Source organism: Trichosurus vulpecula, chromosome 7 (genome assembly GCF_011100635.1).
Source record: "Trichosurus vulpecula isolate mTriVul1 chromosome 7, mTriVul1.pri, whole genome shotgun sequence".
NCBI lineage: Eukaryota > Metazoa > Chordata > Mammalia > Diprotodontia > Phalangeridae > Trichosurus > Trichosurus vulpecula.
In genome coordinates, this window is record NC_050579.1 from 221,990,973 (window position 1) to 222,003,403 (window position 12,431).

The window sequence follows — 12,431 nt, forward strand, 5'->3', positions numbered from 1 at the left end:
TTAATAGAAATTCCATTTTTTGGACCCTACATTATATTCTGACCTTTGCTGCTTATAATTGTATTATGTTATAACAATACTTTGGTGTAATATAATTAGTGATATCTCTATAAATAGAAAGGGTAGAAGCATTCTCTCTTCAATTTAAGATGATGGAGGACAATGGTCCACCAACCAAGTAGTATGAAATGGCTTGAAGCATGTACAAAAATGAATGTTTTATTTCTGAAAAATTTAAAAGTCATTAATCTGCTGAATTGCAATGTCTAGTAAAGAACTAGTATACTACTTGAACAATGTTACAAAAACACATTATGGATTTCTTTCTGTAGTAATACAAAATATCGGGCTTTATTTTTCTTTCCTTCTCAGTGATTGAGGAAGGCAGAGCAAGAGAATTTGGAACTGAAAATAAAATGAAATTGAATTTTAAAGCAACCCCAAAGTAATACAAAATAGATTTGAGGATCTTAATATAGCAGTCTCTTGGATGTAATAGAGTGCATATGGAAATGCTGCAAAAACTAAAGTTGGCTGAACTTTTTTGTCCGAGAAATAAACCATTCATCATGAAGAAATGAATGCTACCATTAAAAGTGTTTTTAGGTCCTGTAATAGATGATTTCTACTGATGATTAGTCATTTAGTCTAAAATTACACATGATCTTATGGAAGAAAAGCGTCTGTGGTAAGTACAGTCATTGGATGGTTTATCCCTTAGTAAACATAGTTTCCTCTGAGATGTTTGTTAAGTACAGTGACTTTATCCATTGACTCATTCATTGAGACCCAGGTCCAATTTACATGTGAGTATGTGTTTGGTAATCTGAAAAGTCTCTCTGTGGATATTGCTTGTCAGATTTGCTTGTTAGTTAGTTGCTCATATAATCGGTTGCTTGTAATCAGGTCACATGCCTGCAGAAATTCGATTTTGTATTGATAAGGATGATGTAAATTTGCAGACAAGACTGCAGGAGGAAGCTTATTCAGTACTTACCTTTGTTGAGTGCTAACATTCCTCTTCTTTCCCAATATCTAGAAGCTTAGTTTTAAAAATATATGTGTATATATATGTATATTTATACACCCATATGTATGTATACACTCATAATATATAAAATACGTCTATATAAAGTGCATCCAGGTGTATGTATGTATATATATATACACACATATATGTATACATGTGATTTTTACTATCTTTTGTTTTCATATCACCTTCATTTCCCAAAATATCCCTTCCTCTTCTCCACTCAGTGAGTCATCCCCTGTTAATAAGGAAAAATAAAGAGATAGAGAGAGAGAGAGATAAGAAAAAAAAACCACTTAAATAAAATTAACTAACCTATCAGTCAAGTGCGATAATATATGTAGTGTTCCACCCTCATAGTGGCCCGTTAAGAACCGGAAGTACATTTCTTCTTTGGGGGCCAAGCTTCATCATTTTAGTGACAAAGTGTTCATTTTTTCTTTTCCATTTACATTGCTGTAGTTGTTGTGGTTATTTTCCCCCTGGATCTGCTTACTTCACTCTGCATCAATTCATCTAAGTCTTCCCATGCTTCTCTGAGTTCTTCACCTTCATCATTTCTTATGGTACAGTGATATTCCATTACCACAGATTGTTTAGCCACTCTTCCTTCTATAGCCCTGATCCATGCAATTAAACAAGAACACAAACTTCAACTCAGTGAGTGTTGGGGCAACTAGGTGGTGTAATGGATAGAGCACTGGACTTAGAATTAGTAAGACTCATCTTCTTGAGTTCAAATCCAGCCACAGAAACATATTAGTTGTGTGACCCTGGGTAAATTATTTAACCCTGTTTGCCTCAGTTCCTTATCTGCAAAATGAGCTGCTGAAGAAAATGGCAAACTACTCCTGTATCTTTGCCAAGAAAACCCCAAAATGGGGTCATGAAGAGTCAGACATGACTGACTGAACAACAACAAAAAACTTCTATAGCCTGAATCCATGCAACTAAACAACAACAAATTTCAACTCAATAAGTACAGCAGAATGGACAGTATTAGACAATTTATGCCTCTTGGACATTTATCTGAACTTGATATGAAATGAATATGATTTTTTATACCTAGTTCAGTTGCACAGTCTAATGATACATTCAAAAAATGAATTAATTCATTTCATATGGAAATAAATTAAAATGTTATCTTGTGTAGATTTTTTTAAGATAAAAGTTCCACTAAATTCACAAGTAACCAAACACATTTTAAAAATTGGGATTGGAACAGATACAGGTTTTAAAAAATTGGCTGCTGTTTAAAAGCAATCAAGTATCTAAGAAAGTATTCTGATTTTCTGAGAGTTTATAAGTACCCTGAGCTAGGACTTCCAATATTGTATTTCTTTGTTTCAAGTTAAGTAATTAAATACTTGACATTTACCATTTCTATCTTGGTCAAAAGAGGGAGATGAATTTAGAATTTGCCAGTTCACTTTGCCTTATGGTCTACAAACATTTTTTGTTATGCCTCCTCATTAACAAATTTGTTAGCATGATGCTTCTATTATGTGTATATTATTTATTTTCATGTTGCATACGTGCCCTACTCTACTAATACTATATTATGCATATTATGAAACATACACTAAAATTAAAAGAGGATAAAGATGATTTAAATATTTTAAAAATTCTTTTAATGGTACAAAATCTTTTTCTTAAACTACTAATTAGTAATATTAAGATTAATAACAGTTAATTAATTAGTAATAACCATTTTCTGTGGGAACAGTGTGATTCAATATGCTGTGTTATTTTAGAAAATCTTGGCATTACATTGTGATATGCCCATTCAAAATCCAAAAATGTGGTTCTAAGTTCAATTGATTTAGTTACTTGGCTGTCGTTCTTGGTGGAAAAAAAGAACCTCACAAAGATAGGTAGATTCAAATTGAAGAAGTGCATCCATCATTTACTAAATTTGACTAAATGATCACATCACTTTTTCAATCTTATCCAGCAATTATATGTATAAAGATATTTTTGGAAAAAAAATTTGGCTGATTAGTTTTGCCTTCCCTGATGTCAATCAAGGTTCTTGTAAACTAGTTGGAAGATGCTGCCTTTCTATATTTTTAGCAAATGAATTCAAAACCCACTGAACCTCTTAGTTTGGAAAATTTTCAAATAGGTTAAAAATTTTGTTAGCATGTTTTTAAAGTATTTTAAAGTTTTTAAAGAGTTTTTATAAGTCGCATGCATAATTTCCATCTATAGAAGCTTGGATTTTTAAATGTCTTGCTAACTGATGGCTTCATACTATCATTGGCACAGTATCTCAAGGCATAATATGAGAGTGAGGTAATCATTAACAACAATAGATGTAAATATTTCAAATAATCTTCTTGATAATTTAGACTTTTTGACTTCTTGTGAGAAGAGATTAGATTATCATTGGCTATGCCTTGTAATCTAATTGATGAAGAGCTAGTACCAGGATTACAGGTGCCTGTTCTGTCATTTTCTAGTTTGAGTTCTCATTATTAATTTTATCGTCAAGATATCTGCAGAAATCTGCTGATTTTTAGCTAAAACTAGACGACACAATTGGGAAATTCAGTTAATCAGGCACATATAAACTGCAATATAATATTTTGATATCAAATGAATGAATGTGGGTGCCTTGTCAACCCTTTCAAGCTGTGGAACTCCTGGGGTACTAATATGTGACTGTGTGAATGACCAGAATGACCATTGGACACCCAGAGTGAAGGTACCAGTGTCAATATATTAAATGTTAGTAAATCTTAATCCCTTCGTTATTCTTAGATAAAAATACACCCAAATAGAAGTTTTAATATTTTCTTCTTACATCCCAACTAATCATCATCCCATTTCCTCGTACATAGACATCCCACTTTTCTTTTTTTCAAAACATTATTTAATATTTTATTCCGCCTCCCAAGTTATATGTAAAAACAATTTTTACAATTTTTTTAAAAAAAATTTGAGTTCCAAATTCTCTGACTCCCTACCTTCCTCCCCATTGAGAAGGCAAGCAATTTCATAAAGGTTATACATGTGCAGTTGTGCAAAGCATATTTCCATGTTAGTCATATTGTAAAAATGTAAAAGAAAACACAGACCAAAAAAAAAACCACTCAAGAAAAATAAAGTAAAAAGAATAAAGAAAATAAAAAGAAAAGTATGCTTTGCTCTGCATTCAGGCTCCTTCTCTGGAAACATTTTTCATTATACATCTTACGGAATTGTCTTGGATCATTGTATTGCTGTGCATAGCTAATTCATTCATATTTGATCATTGTACAGTATTGCTGTTACTATGTACAATATTCTCCCTGGTTCTGCTCATTTCACTTTGCATTAGTTCATGTAAGTCTTTCCAGGTTTTTCTGAGAGCATCCTACTCATCAATTCTTATAGCATATTAGTATTCCATCATAATCATATACCACAACTTTTTCATGCATTCCCCAACTGAAGGGCATCCCCTCAATTTCCAATTCTTTGCTACTCCAAAAAGAACTATTTTAAATATTTTTGTACATATAGATCATTTTCCTTTTTGTTTTTTATCTCTTTGGGATACAAAATCTGCTAGTGGTATTGTTGGGCCAAAGGGTTTGCATGGTTTTATAGCCTTTTGGCATACTTCCAAATTGTTCTGCTTAGTGGTTGAATCAGTATACAACTCCACTAATCTTGCATTAGTGTCTCAATTAATCGTACTTTTCTTAAGGCAAGTGTTTGAATGGATAAGGAGAGGGACTGTAAGCACTTTGCCCCTTTGCCTAGCAATGAATGATCTGCCCTATTCATGGCCTACTCTACCTAGTTTACTTGGAATGATTCCTATTTGTCAGGGGATCAAAATGGGTTCCTAAGCAATTTCAACTTTGACAGAAATATTTCAGTGAAGTATAGAGCCATGCCACTAGGAACTAGTTTACTTCAAGAAAGTCCTACGACAGTGAAGAACTAAATAAGGAGGCCTAGAATAATTTTGTTGACCAAGTAGGTATATAATCATAGTACTTCAACTTGATTTCCTTATTTGTAAAATGAAAATAAATAATAAATAAATATAAAATGAACTAGCACTTCTGATTTCTTATTTCCTTGTTCTAAGCTAAGTAATCAAATAATTCACTTTTACATTTCTATCTTAGTTAAAAGAGGGAGATGAGTTTAGATTCTACTAGTTCACTTTGCGCTATGAAAGACCTTTATAGAGATGTTCTACAAATATGGTTTTTTAAATCACATACCCTTATTAATAATTTTTTAGTCTGATGCATCTATTACACAAATATTTATTTTCATGTTATGTACATGACTTACTCATATTGTATACACTATAAAATATATATTAAAAAGAAATTAAAAGGAGGTAAAGATGATTTAAATATTTAAAAATTATGTGATGGTACAAAAATCCTTTTCTCAAATGAATATTAATTATTAATCATATGCATGTAATTTAAATTCTATTTAAAATAATAAATCTTCTAAAATAATAATCCTTCTAATTTTAATAATAATTCATGAAGACAAGAAAGTGTTAGCTCATCCAACAAATCTTGAATGGTGTATCTTTATCTTGTTCATACATTATCTTTATCTTATTGATCTATTATGTCATAAGTTATTAGGGTTTTTTTGTATGTATTTAAGAATTAATTTTTATAGTAGCTACTTTTTTTTCTTTGTGCTGAAGAAAATTCTCTGTTGATCTAGGGCAAGAGTTCTTAACCTTTTTTGTGTCATGGATCACTTTGGCAATCTGGTGAAGCCCATGGGCCCCTTTTCAGAACAATATTTTTAAAAGTATATAAAATACAAAGTAAAACAATTATACTGAAATAAAGATTTTTTTTCTCTTCCAAGTTCATGGACCCCATGAAATCTATGCATGGATCCTTTGTATACCCCAATATAAGAACCCTTGATCTAGCACATAGTTTCTAGTTAAAAATCTTATCTTTGTAATCTTAGAAGACAGATCAGTATTCCCAAATTTACAATGCCATTTACATTGTGACTTTATATAAATGATAAATGATTGCCATAATCTCCCCTGGTGAAAATAAGACTGGTGACAATATTTACTTTATGGAAGTTTCAGAAAACAACTCAAAGGGACTTAGCTAATTGCACTGTGATTAGATTGCGGGTAATCTTTTCCAGAGCCCTGTAATAGAATGACAGTTATAAAGTCCATTGAGAGTCTACTAAATGAATACTGTTAAATGATCCCTATTCCCTAGTCCAACCATAAATAAAGGAAATTTTGTTTTCTGCTTTTTTGCTTTCTGTTGTCTTAAATTTATGAAGATTTTACGAAGTTCCCTTAATTTCCTGACCAAGGAATAAAAATAGTTAATTTGGGCAGCTGGGGCAAAGCAATTCCTCTGGAGTCACAGGTTAAATAAGGGGTAGAGATCTATGAAAAGGTATCAGCCAAATTTTCAGGCTGCTGTTTCTATCTTGCAGTCTCCTTTTTTAGTTCACAGCTAGTGACAGCACAGTAATATTTCTACAATACTCAAATTACAGGAAAATAAAGAAATTGAATGATTTTTTAAAACATCCATTTCTCATAATCTGACACCAGATGCTGTCTTCAGATAAGCATCAATACTACTAAACTACAACTCAATACTAAGTCAGCTCCAGATAAAGGATGTTTCAAATGTATGGTACTATTGTGTTCCCTAGGTTATTCTTAACCAAACACTAGGAGGAAAGCCTGCAAAATGATCACAGCTCCCCAAAGCTACCATATGATTTGCCCAGTTTTGTGATCTATGTATACTTCAGTCCGGTGCATCTCAAAATTTCTTTTTTCTTTTTTGCTCATGGCACGCTATTTTTGTCATGAGGAGTTGAAGCACAATGAACATTTAAGTTGGCTGCACTACAAGAGGCTGATCCATGTGATTGTAAACTCCATGCAGTTTGTAGCACACCTTCCCAGTAAAACTTGGAGCACATTTATTTCATGGTATATACTTTCAGAAATCACTAGTCTAGTAGATTAGAAAAAATAGTTATTTGTGCCATGGTTGTTTATATCCATTACAATTAGTTTAGCTGTCCAAATGAATTTTTTAATGACATTATGATCTCAGCATTAATTTTTTTGTATTTTATTTTTTCCAATTACATGTAAAGATAGTTTTCAACATTCATCTTTAATAAGATTTTGAGTTCCAAATCTTTCTTTCTCCCTTTCTCCTCTCCATCTTTCCCAAGATAGCAAACAATCTGATATAGGTTATACATGTGCAATCGTGTTAAACACATTTTCACATTAGTCATGTTGTGAAAGAAGAATCAGAACAAAAAGGAAAAACCATTTTTAATAAGATTTTGAGCTCCAAATTTTTCTTTCTCCTTCCCTCCTCTCTCTCTTTCCCAAGATAGCAAACAATCTGATATAGGTTATACATGTGCACTTGTGTTAAACATATTTTCACATTAGTCATGTTGTGAAAGAAGAATCAGAACAAAAAGAAAAAAAAACCAAAAAAGTGAAAATAGTGTGCTTTGATCCGCATTCAGACTCCATAGAGCTTTCTTTGGATGTGAATAGCATTTTCCATTAAGAATCTTTTAGAATTGTCTTGGATCATTGTTTTGCTGAGAAGAACTAAGTCTATCATCACTGGGTCTTTGCAAAATAACATTACATTTCTTTATGATATTGCTTATCCTCTGACATTGTACAAATATTATTATACTAACCTTAGCCTAAGATAGCATTGTTATCAACAAAAAATTTAGTGTCTACTTTGTTCAGGTCAATATTTCAGATGCTAAGGATACAGAAAGACTTAAGACAATCCTTATCTTCAAGGTTTAGATTGTGAGCTCCTTGAGGGCAGGGAATATCTTTGGTCTCTTTTTGTATACCTAGCAATTAGGATAGTGCCTGGCATATAGTAGGAACTTACTAAATGTTTTTTGACTAACGTTATATCAACACCAGTCAGAGCTTCAATTTCTGACATTTTCTCATTGCTTCTCTCTTTGAAATCTTAGTGGATTTGTAACCTCATTCATGTGAGTTTCCCCTTCGCTTGCAGATTGCATCCCATTCACGACTTTTCATCTTATACAACTTTTGTCATAGATTCATGAAATTTTAGAGTTGGAAGTGTTCCAGTGATCATCCAGTCCAACCTATAGAAGCAATTCCTGTAACAACATTCTCCACAAGTGATCATACAGTGTTTGCTTAAAGACCTCCAGGGAGGGGGACCTCATTACTTCCCAAGGCAACCCATTCCATTTTTGGATAGCTCTAGTTTATTAGTGCTTGGGGTGACCACCTTGCTGCTCTAGGAAGTTAAGTAGGGAAGTGCAAAAGCGTCAAACATGTGGCCCGCAACACTCCTGAGTGCTGCCTAAACTAGAGTAAAATGTAATTGGAAACACAATAAAAATACAATGAAACACAGATAGTATTAATATGTATGGTTTTTTAAAATCAGTATGTGCCTGGCAGGGATACTTACGTATCATTAGTGGCCCCGTTTCTATTTGAGTTTGACGCCACTGGTGTAGTGGATAGAGGGCTGGACAGGGACTCAGGAAGAGTTGTGTTTGCATGACCTTGGGCAAATCACTTACCTGATTTCATTCTCAGTTTTCTCACCTATAAAATGAGGATAAGAATAGCAACTTCTTCACAGGTATGTTGGGATAAAATATGTAAAATCTTTTGCAAACCATAAAGCACTATGTAAATGCTATTACTGTTACTTTGCCATAATTGAACTGCTCTTTCCTGTTGTTAATAAATAATGTGACTGATGTCAGGGTTTATGACACATAATTGCACTTGGCATCTCTGTGCATCAAATCAAATGGCACCATATTTGTCAAAGTGTTTAGCATAGCATCTGGTACATAGTAGGTGCTTAATAAATGCTTGTTCCCCATTCTCTTTCCACCTACATACAGTAATTAGGCTCATAGATTTGAATAGGGAATCGATCTTGGTGATCATCTGGTGCACCCTCTTCCTTTGATAGATGAGGAAATTGAGACACAGTGGGGGTTAAGTGTTTCGTCCAAGATCAGGTGGTAGAGCTGGGTTTGGAATCTTCAAAGCCGGGACACTTTTATCCAAACTAAGTTTTCTCTCGTTTATAGCATCGAAGTAATGCTACCATATAATTACCATCATCCACTGCCTAATTCCATGGCAATGAAGAAAACAAGTAGATTACTGAGAGCAAAAAATTTTTTTCCCAAGAAAATACATCAGTTGATTCACAAATATAAACCAACACATGTATAATATTGCCTGATGTTACTCTGAGGTTAAACCAAGACTTTGACCCAGACATTTATTTCACCTATAAGATTTGAGAACAAGGGTCAAATATCCCTCAAAGTCAGGGCAGGTAGATACTGTAATAGATAGAATGTCAGACCTGGAATCAAGAAGATTCGTCTTACTGAGTTCAAATCCAGCTTCAGACACTTACTAGCTGTGTGACCCTGGGAAAGTCACCTAATCCTGTTTGCCTCAGTTTCCTCATCTGTAAAATGAGCTGGAGAAGGAAATGGTAAACTACTCCACTTTCTTTGCCAAGAAAATCCCAAATGGGGTCACTAAGAGTTGGGCACTGTGGAAATGACTGAACAACAATTCCTTCAAGATTTGAATTACATATTGAGTGCAATTCAAATCCAGTAAACAATTACGTCCTACAGTTAACTTAAATTCATCATGTCCAAAATAGATCTGGAATTGATCTGTTTATTGAGTACTCCCAAATGAAATTCATTATCTTTTCCCATGAGTCCCCACTTCTTTCTAACCTACCTACTCCTATTGAGGGAATCATCTTTCTCAGCCATCCAGGTTTGCAACCTTGGAGTCTTCCTGGATATTCCACTTTCCATTGAGGTTGTTGGTAGCACAGTGGACTAGTGTGAGGCCTGAAGTCAGGAAGTCCCAAGTTCACATTTACCCTCAGGCACTTACTAGCTGTGTGGTCCTGGGAAAGTCATTTAATCTCTGTTTTCCTCAGTTTCCTCAGCTATAAAAGGGGATAATAATAGCACCTACCCTAAGGGGTTGTTGTGAAGATAAAATGAGTTAATATTTGTAAAAGCATTTATAACAGTGCCTGGAACATAATAGGCTCTATATAAGTCCTTTGTCTCCCACATCCAGTCAATTTCCAAATCTTGTTTCGAATTCCACAATATCTGTCAAATATGTCTGTTCATTCAATTACCACCCTAGTTCAGGTCCTCAGTATCTCTTATCTGGATTATAGCAATAACCTCCTAATTGGGGCTGGGGCGTGGAGGGCAGCTAAATGGTGCAGTGGATAGAGCACTGGGCTTGGAATCAGGAAGACTCATCTTCGTGAGTTCAAATCCAGCCTTATACACTTACTAACTGTGCGACCCCAGGTAAATCACAACTCTATTTGCCTCAGTTCCTCATCTGCAAAATGAGCTGGAGAAGGAAATGGCAAACCACTCCAGTATCTTTGCCAAGCAAACCCCAAATGGAGTTACCAAGAGTTGGACATGACTGAAATGACTGAACAACCAACTCTCAACTGGAATTGTCCTTGCCTTCAATCACCCTCTTCCAGTTTACCATCCACACAGCTGCCAAACTGATATCCCTAAAACACAGGTATGACCATATCACTCCCCTGTTCAAACAGCTTCAGTGACTTCTTATTGCCTCTAGGATGAAGCAAAAACTTGTCTATTTAACACTTAAAGCTCTTAGTAATCTGGTTCCCATCCATCTTTCCAGACTAACATTATTCACTTTCATGTATTCTATGTTCCAGCCATACTGGACTATTTATTACTTGCCGTTTCATCACCTGCCTTTGTTACCTTTGTTACCTGAGAAGCATCTCAGGTGCTACCTACAGCAGGCCTCTTCTCATCTCTTCCCCCAAATATTTTGTATTTATTTTACACATATTTACATATATTTACCTATATGTGTACAAGTTGTTCTTCCCTTCCTCCCATGAATATAATATTGAGAAAAAGATGCAGGTAGCTGGTACTATGTTTAGTCACCGAGAAAACTAGGAAGGATTAGACAGAATCCCAGTCAAAAATCCAGGAGTTTCTATTCCATTTGAAATGACAAGAAACATAGAAAAATAATGAAGACTTCCAGGCAATAAGTGATAAATGAGTGGCACTGCTCTTTACTTTTGTAATCTCTGGCCCCCCACTCCCTCCCTATTCTTCTATAATTGCTATAGGAGCTCAGAAAAGGGTGAGATTGTTTCCAGCTGGGATGATCAGGAAAGCCTTTGGTGAGAAGGTGAGATGTCATCTGAATCTTGAAGGATAGAGAGGGGAAGGGGATGTGAAGAAAGGGACAAAGGCAGGATAACATAGGTCATAGTCAAGGAATGATGAGTAGTGTGGTCTGATGGGAGTGGAGGCTTAGGGGAAAAAAGCCTCAAAAGGTCAGTTGAGATCAAATTGTGGAGTCCCTGAATGCCAAGCCAGTTTGTGCTTAGGTCATTCAACAGGTATTCTTTCTAGTAGAAACAAAAATGGATTAGAAATGTCACCCTGACTTCCTTTCCAGATGCTCTGCTAAAAGTGCCCACTGACATAATCAGAATATGATGCCAATATATGCCAGTATACTACTATGTTAGTATATTACTATGCCTAATAGATGGAAAGCACTGTGATGAGCTCTGGCCATATAAAGAGGGCAAAAAGACAGTCTGCCTTGGAGGAGCTCATAATCTGATGGGAGAGCCAACATGAAAACAAACTATGTACAGACAAGCTATATACAGGATAAGTAGAAGGTAATCTCAGAAGGAGGGCAGTAGAATTAAGAAGGATTGGGACCTTCATGTAGAAGATGGGATCTTAGCTGGGACTGGAAGGAAGCCAGAAAACTAGGAGGCAGAGATGAGGGAGAGTGTTCCAGGCATGGGAGACAGCCAGTGAAAATGCCCAGAGCTGAGAGATGGAGTGTCTGGTTCGTGGAACAATGAGGTCAATATTACTGAATCAAAGAGTACATGGTAGGGGATGTAAGGTGTAGGACTGGAAAGGTGTGTGTAGTTGGGTTTTAAAGGACTTTGAATACTAGAAGGTTTTATATTTCATAATGGAAGCATTAGGAAACCAGTGGATTCTATTAGATGTGTGAGGGCCTGTTATGGTCAGACTTGCCCTTTAGAAAAATCACTTTGAAAAAAAAAATAAAATAAAAACAAAAAAAAAAAGAAAAATCACTTTGGAGGCTGAGTGGAGGTTGAACTGGGGTCGGGGGAGCTTTGGAGCATGCAGACCTGCCAGGAGACTGTTGCAATAGTCCAGGTGTGAGATGAGGGTCTGCACCAGGGTGCTGGCAGTATCAGAGGTGAGAAGAGGGCATATCTGAGAGATGCTGCAAAGGTAAAACTGGTGGATG

General features: G+C 35.1%; 1 protein-coding gene across 1 annotated transcript in view; it reads left to right on the plus strand.

Moving 5' to 3' along the window:
* Nucleotides 1-12,431, plus strand: part of DST (dystonin) — a 611,236-nt gene that overhangs the window by 2,089 nt on the left and 596,716 nt on the right. The window lies entirely within an intron of this gene.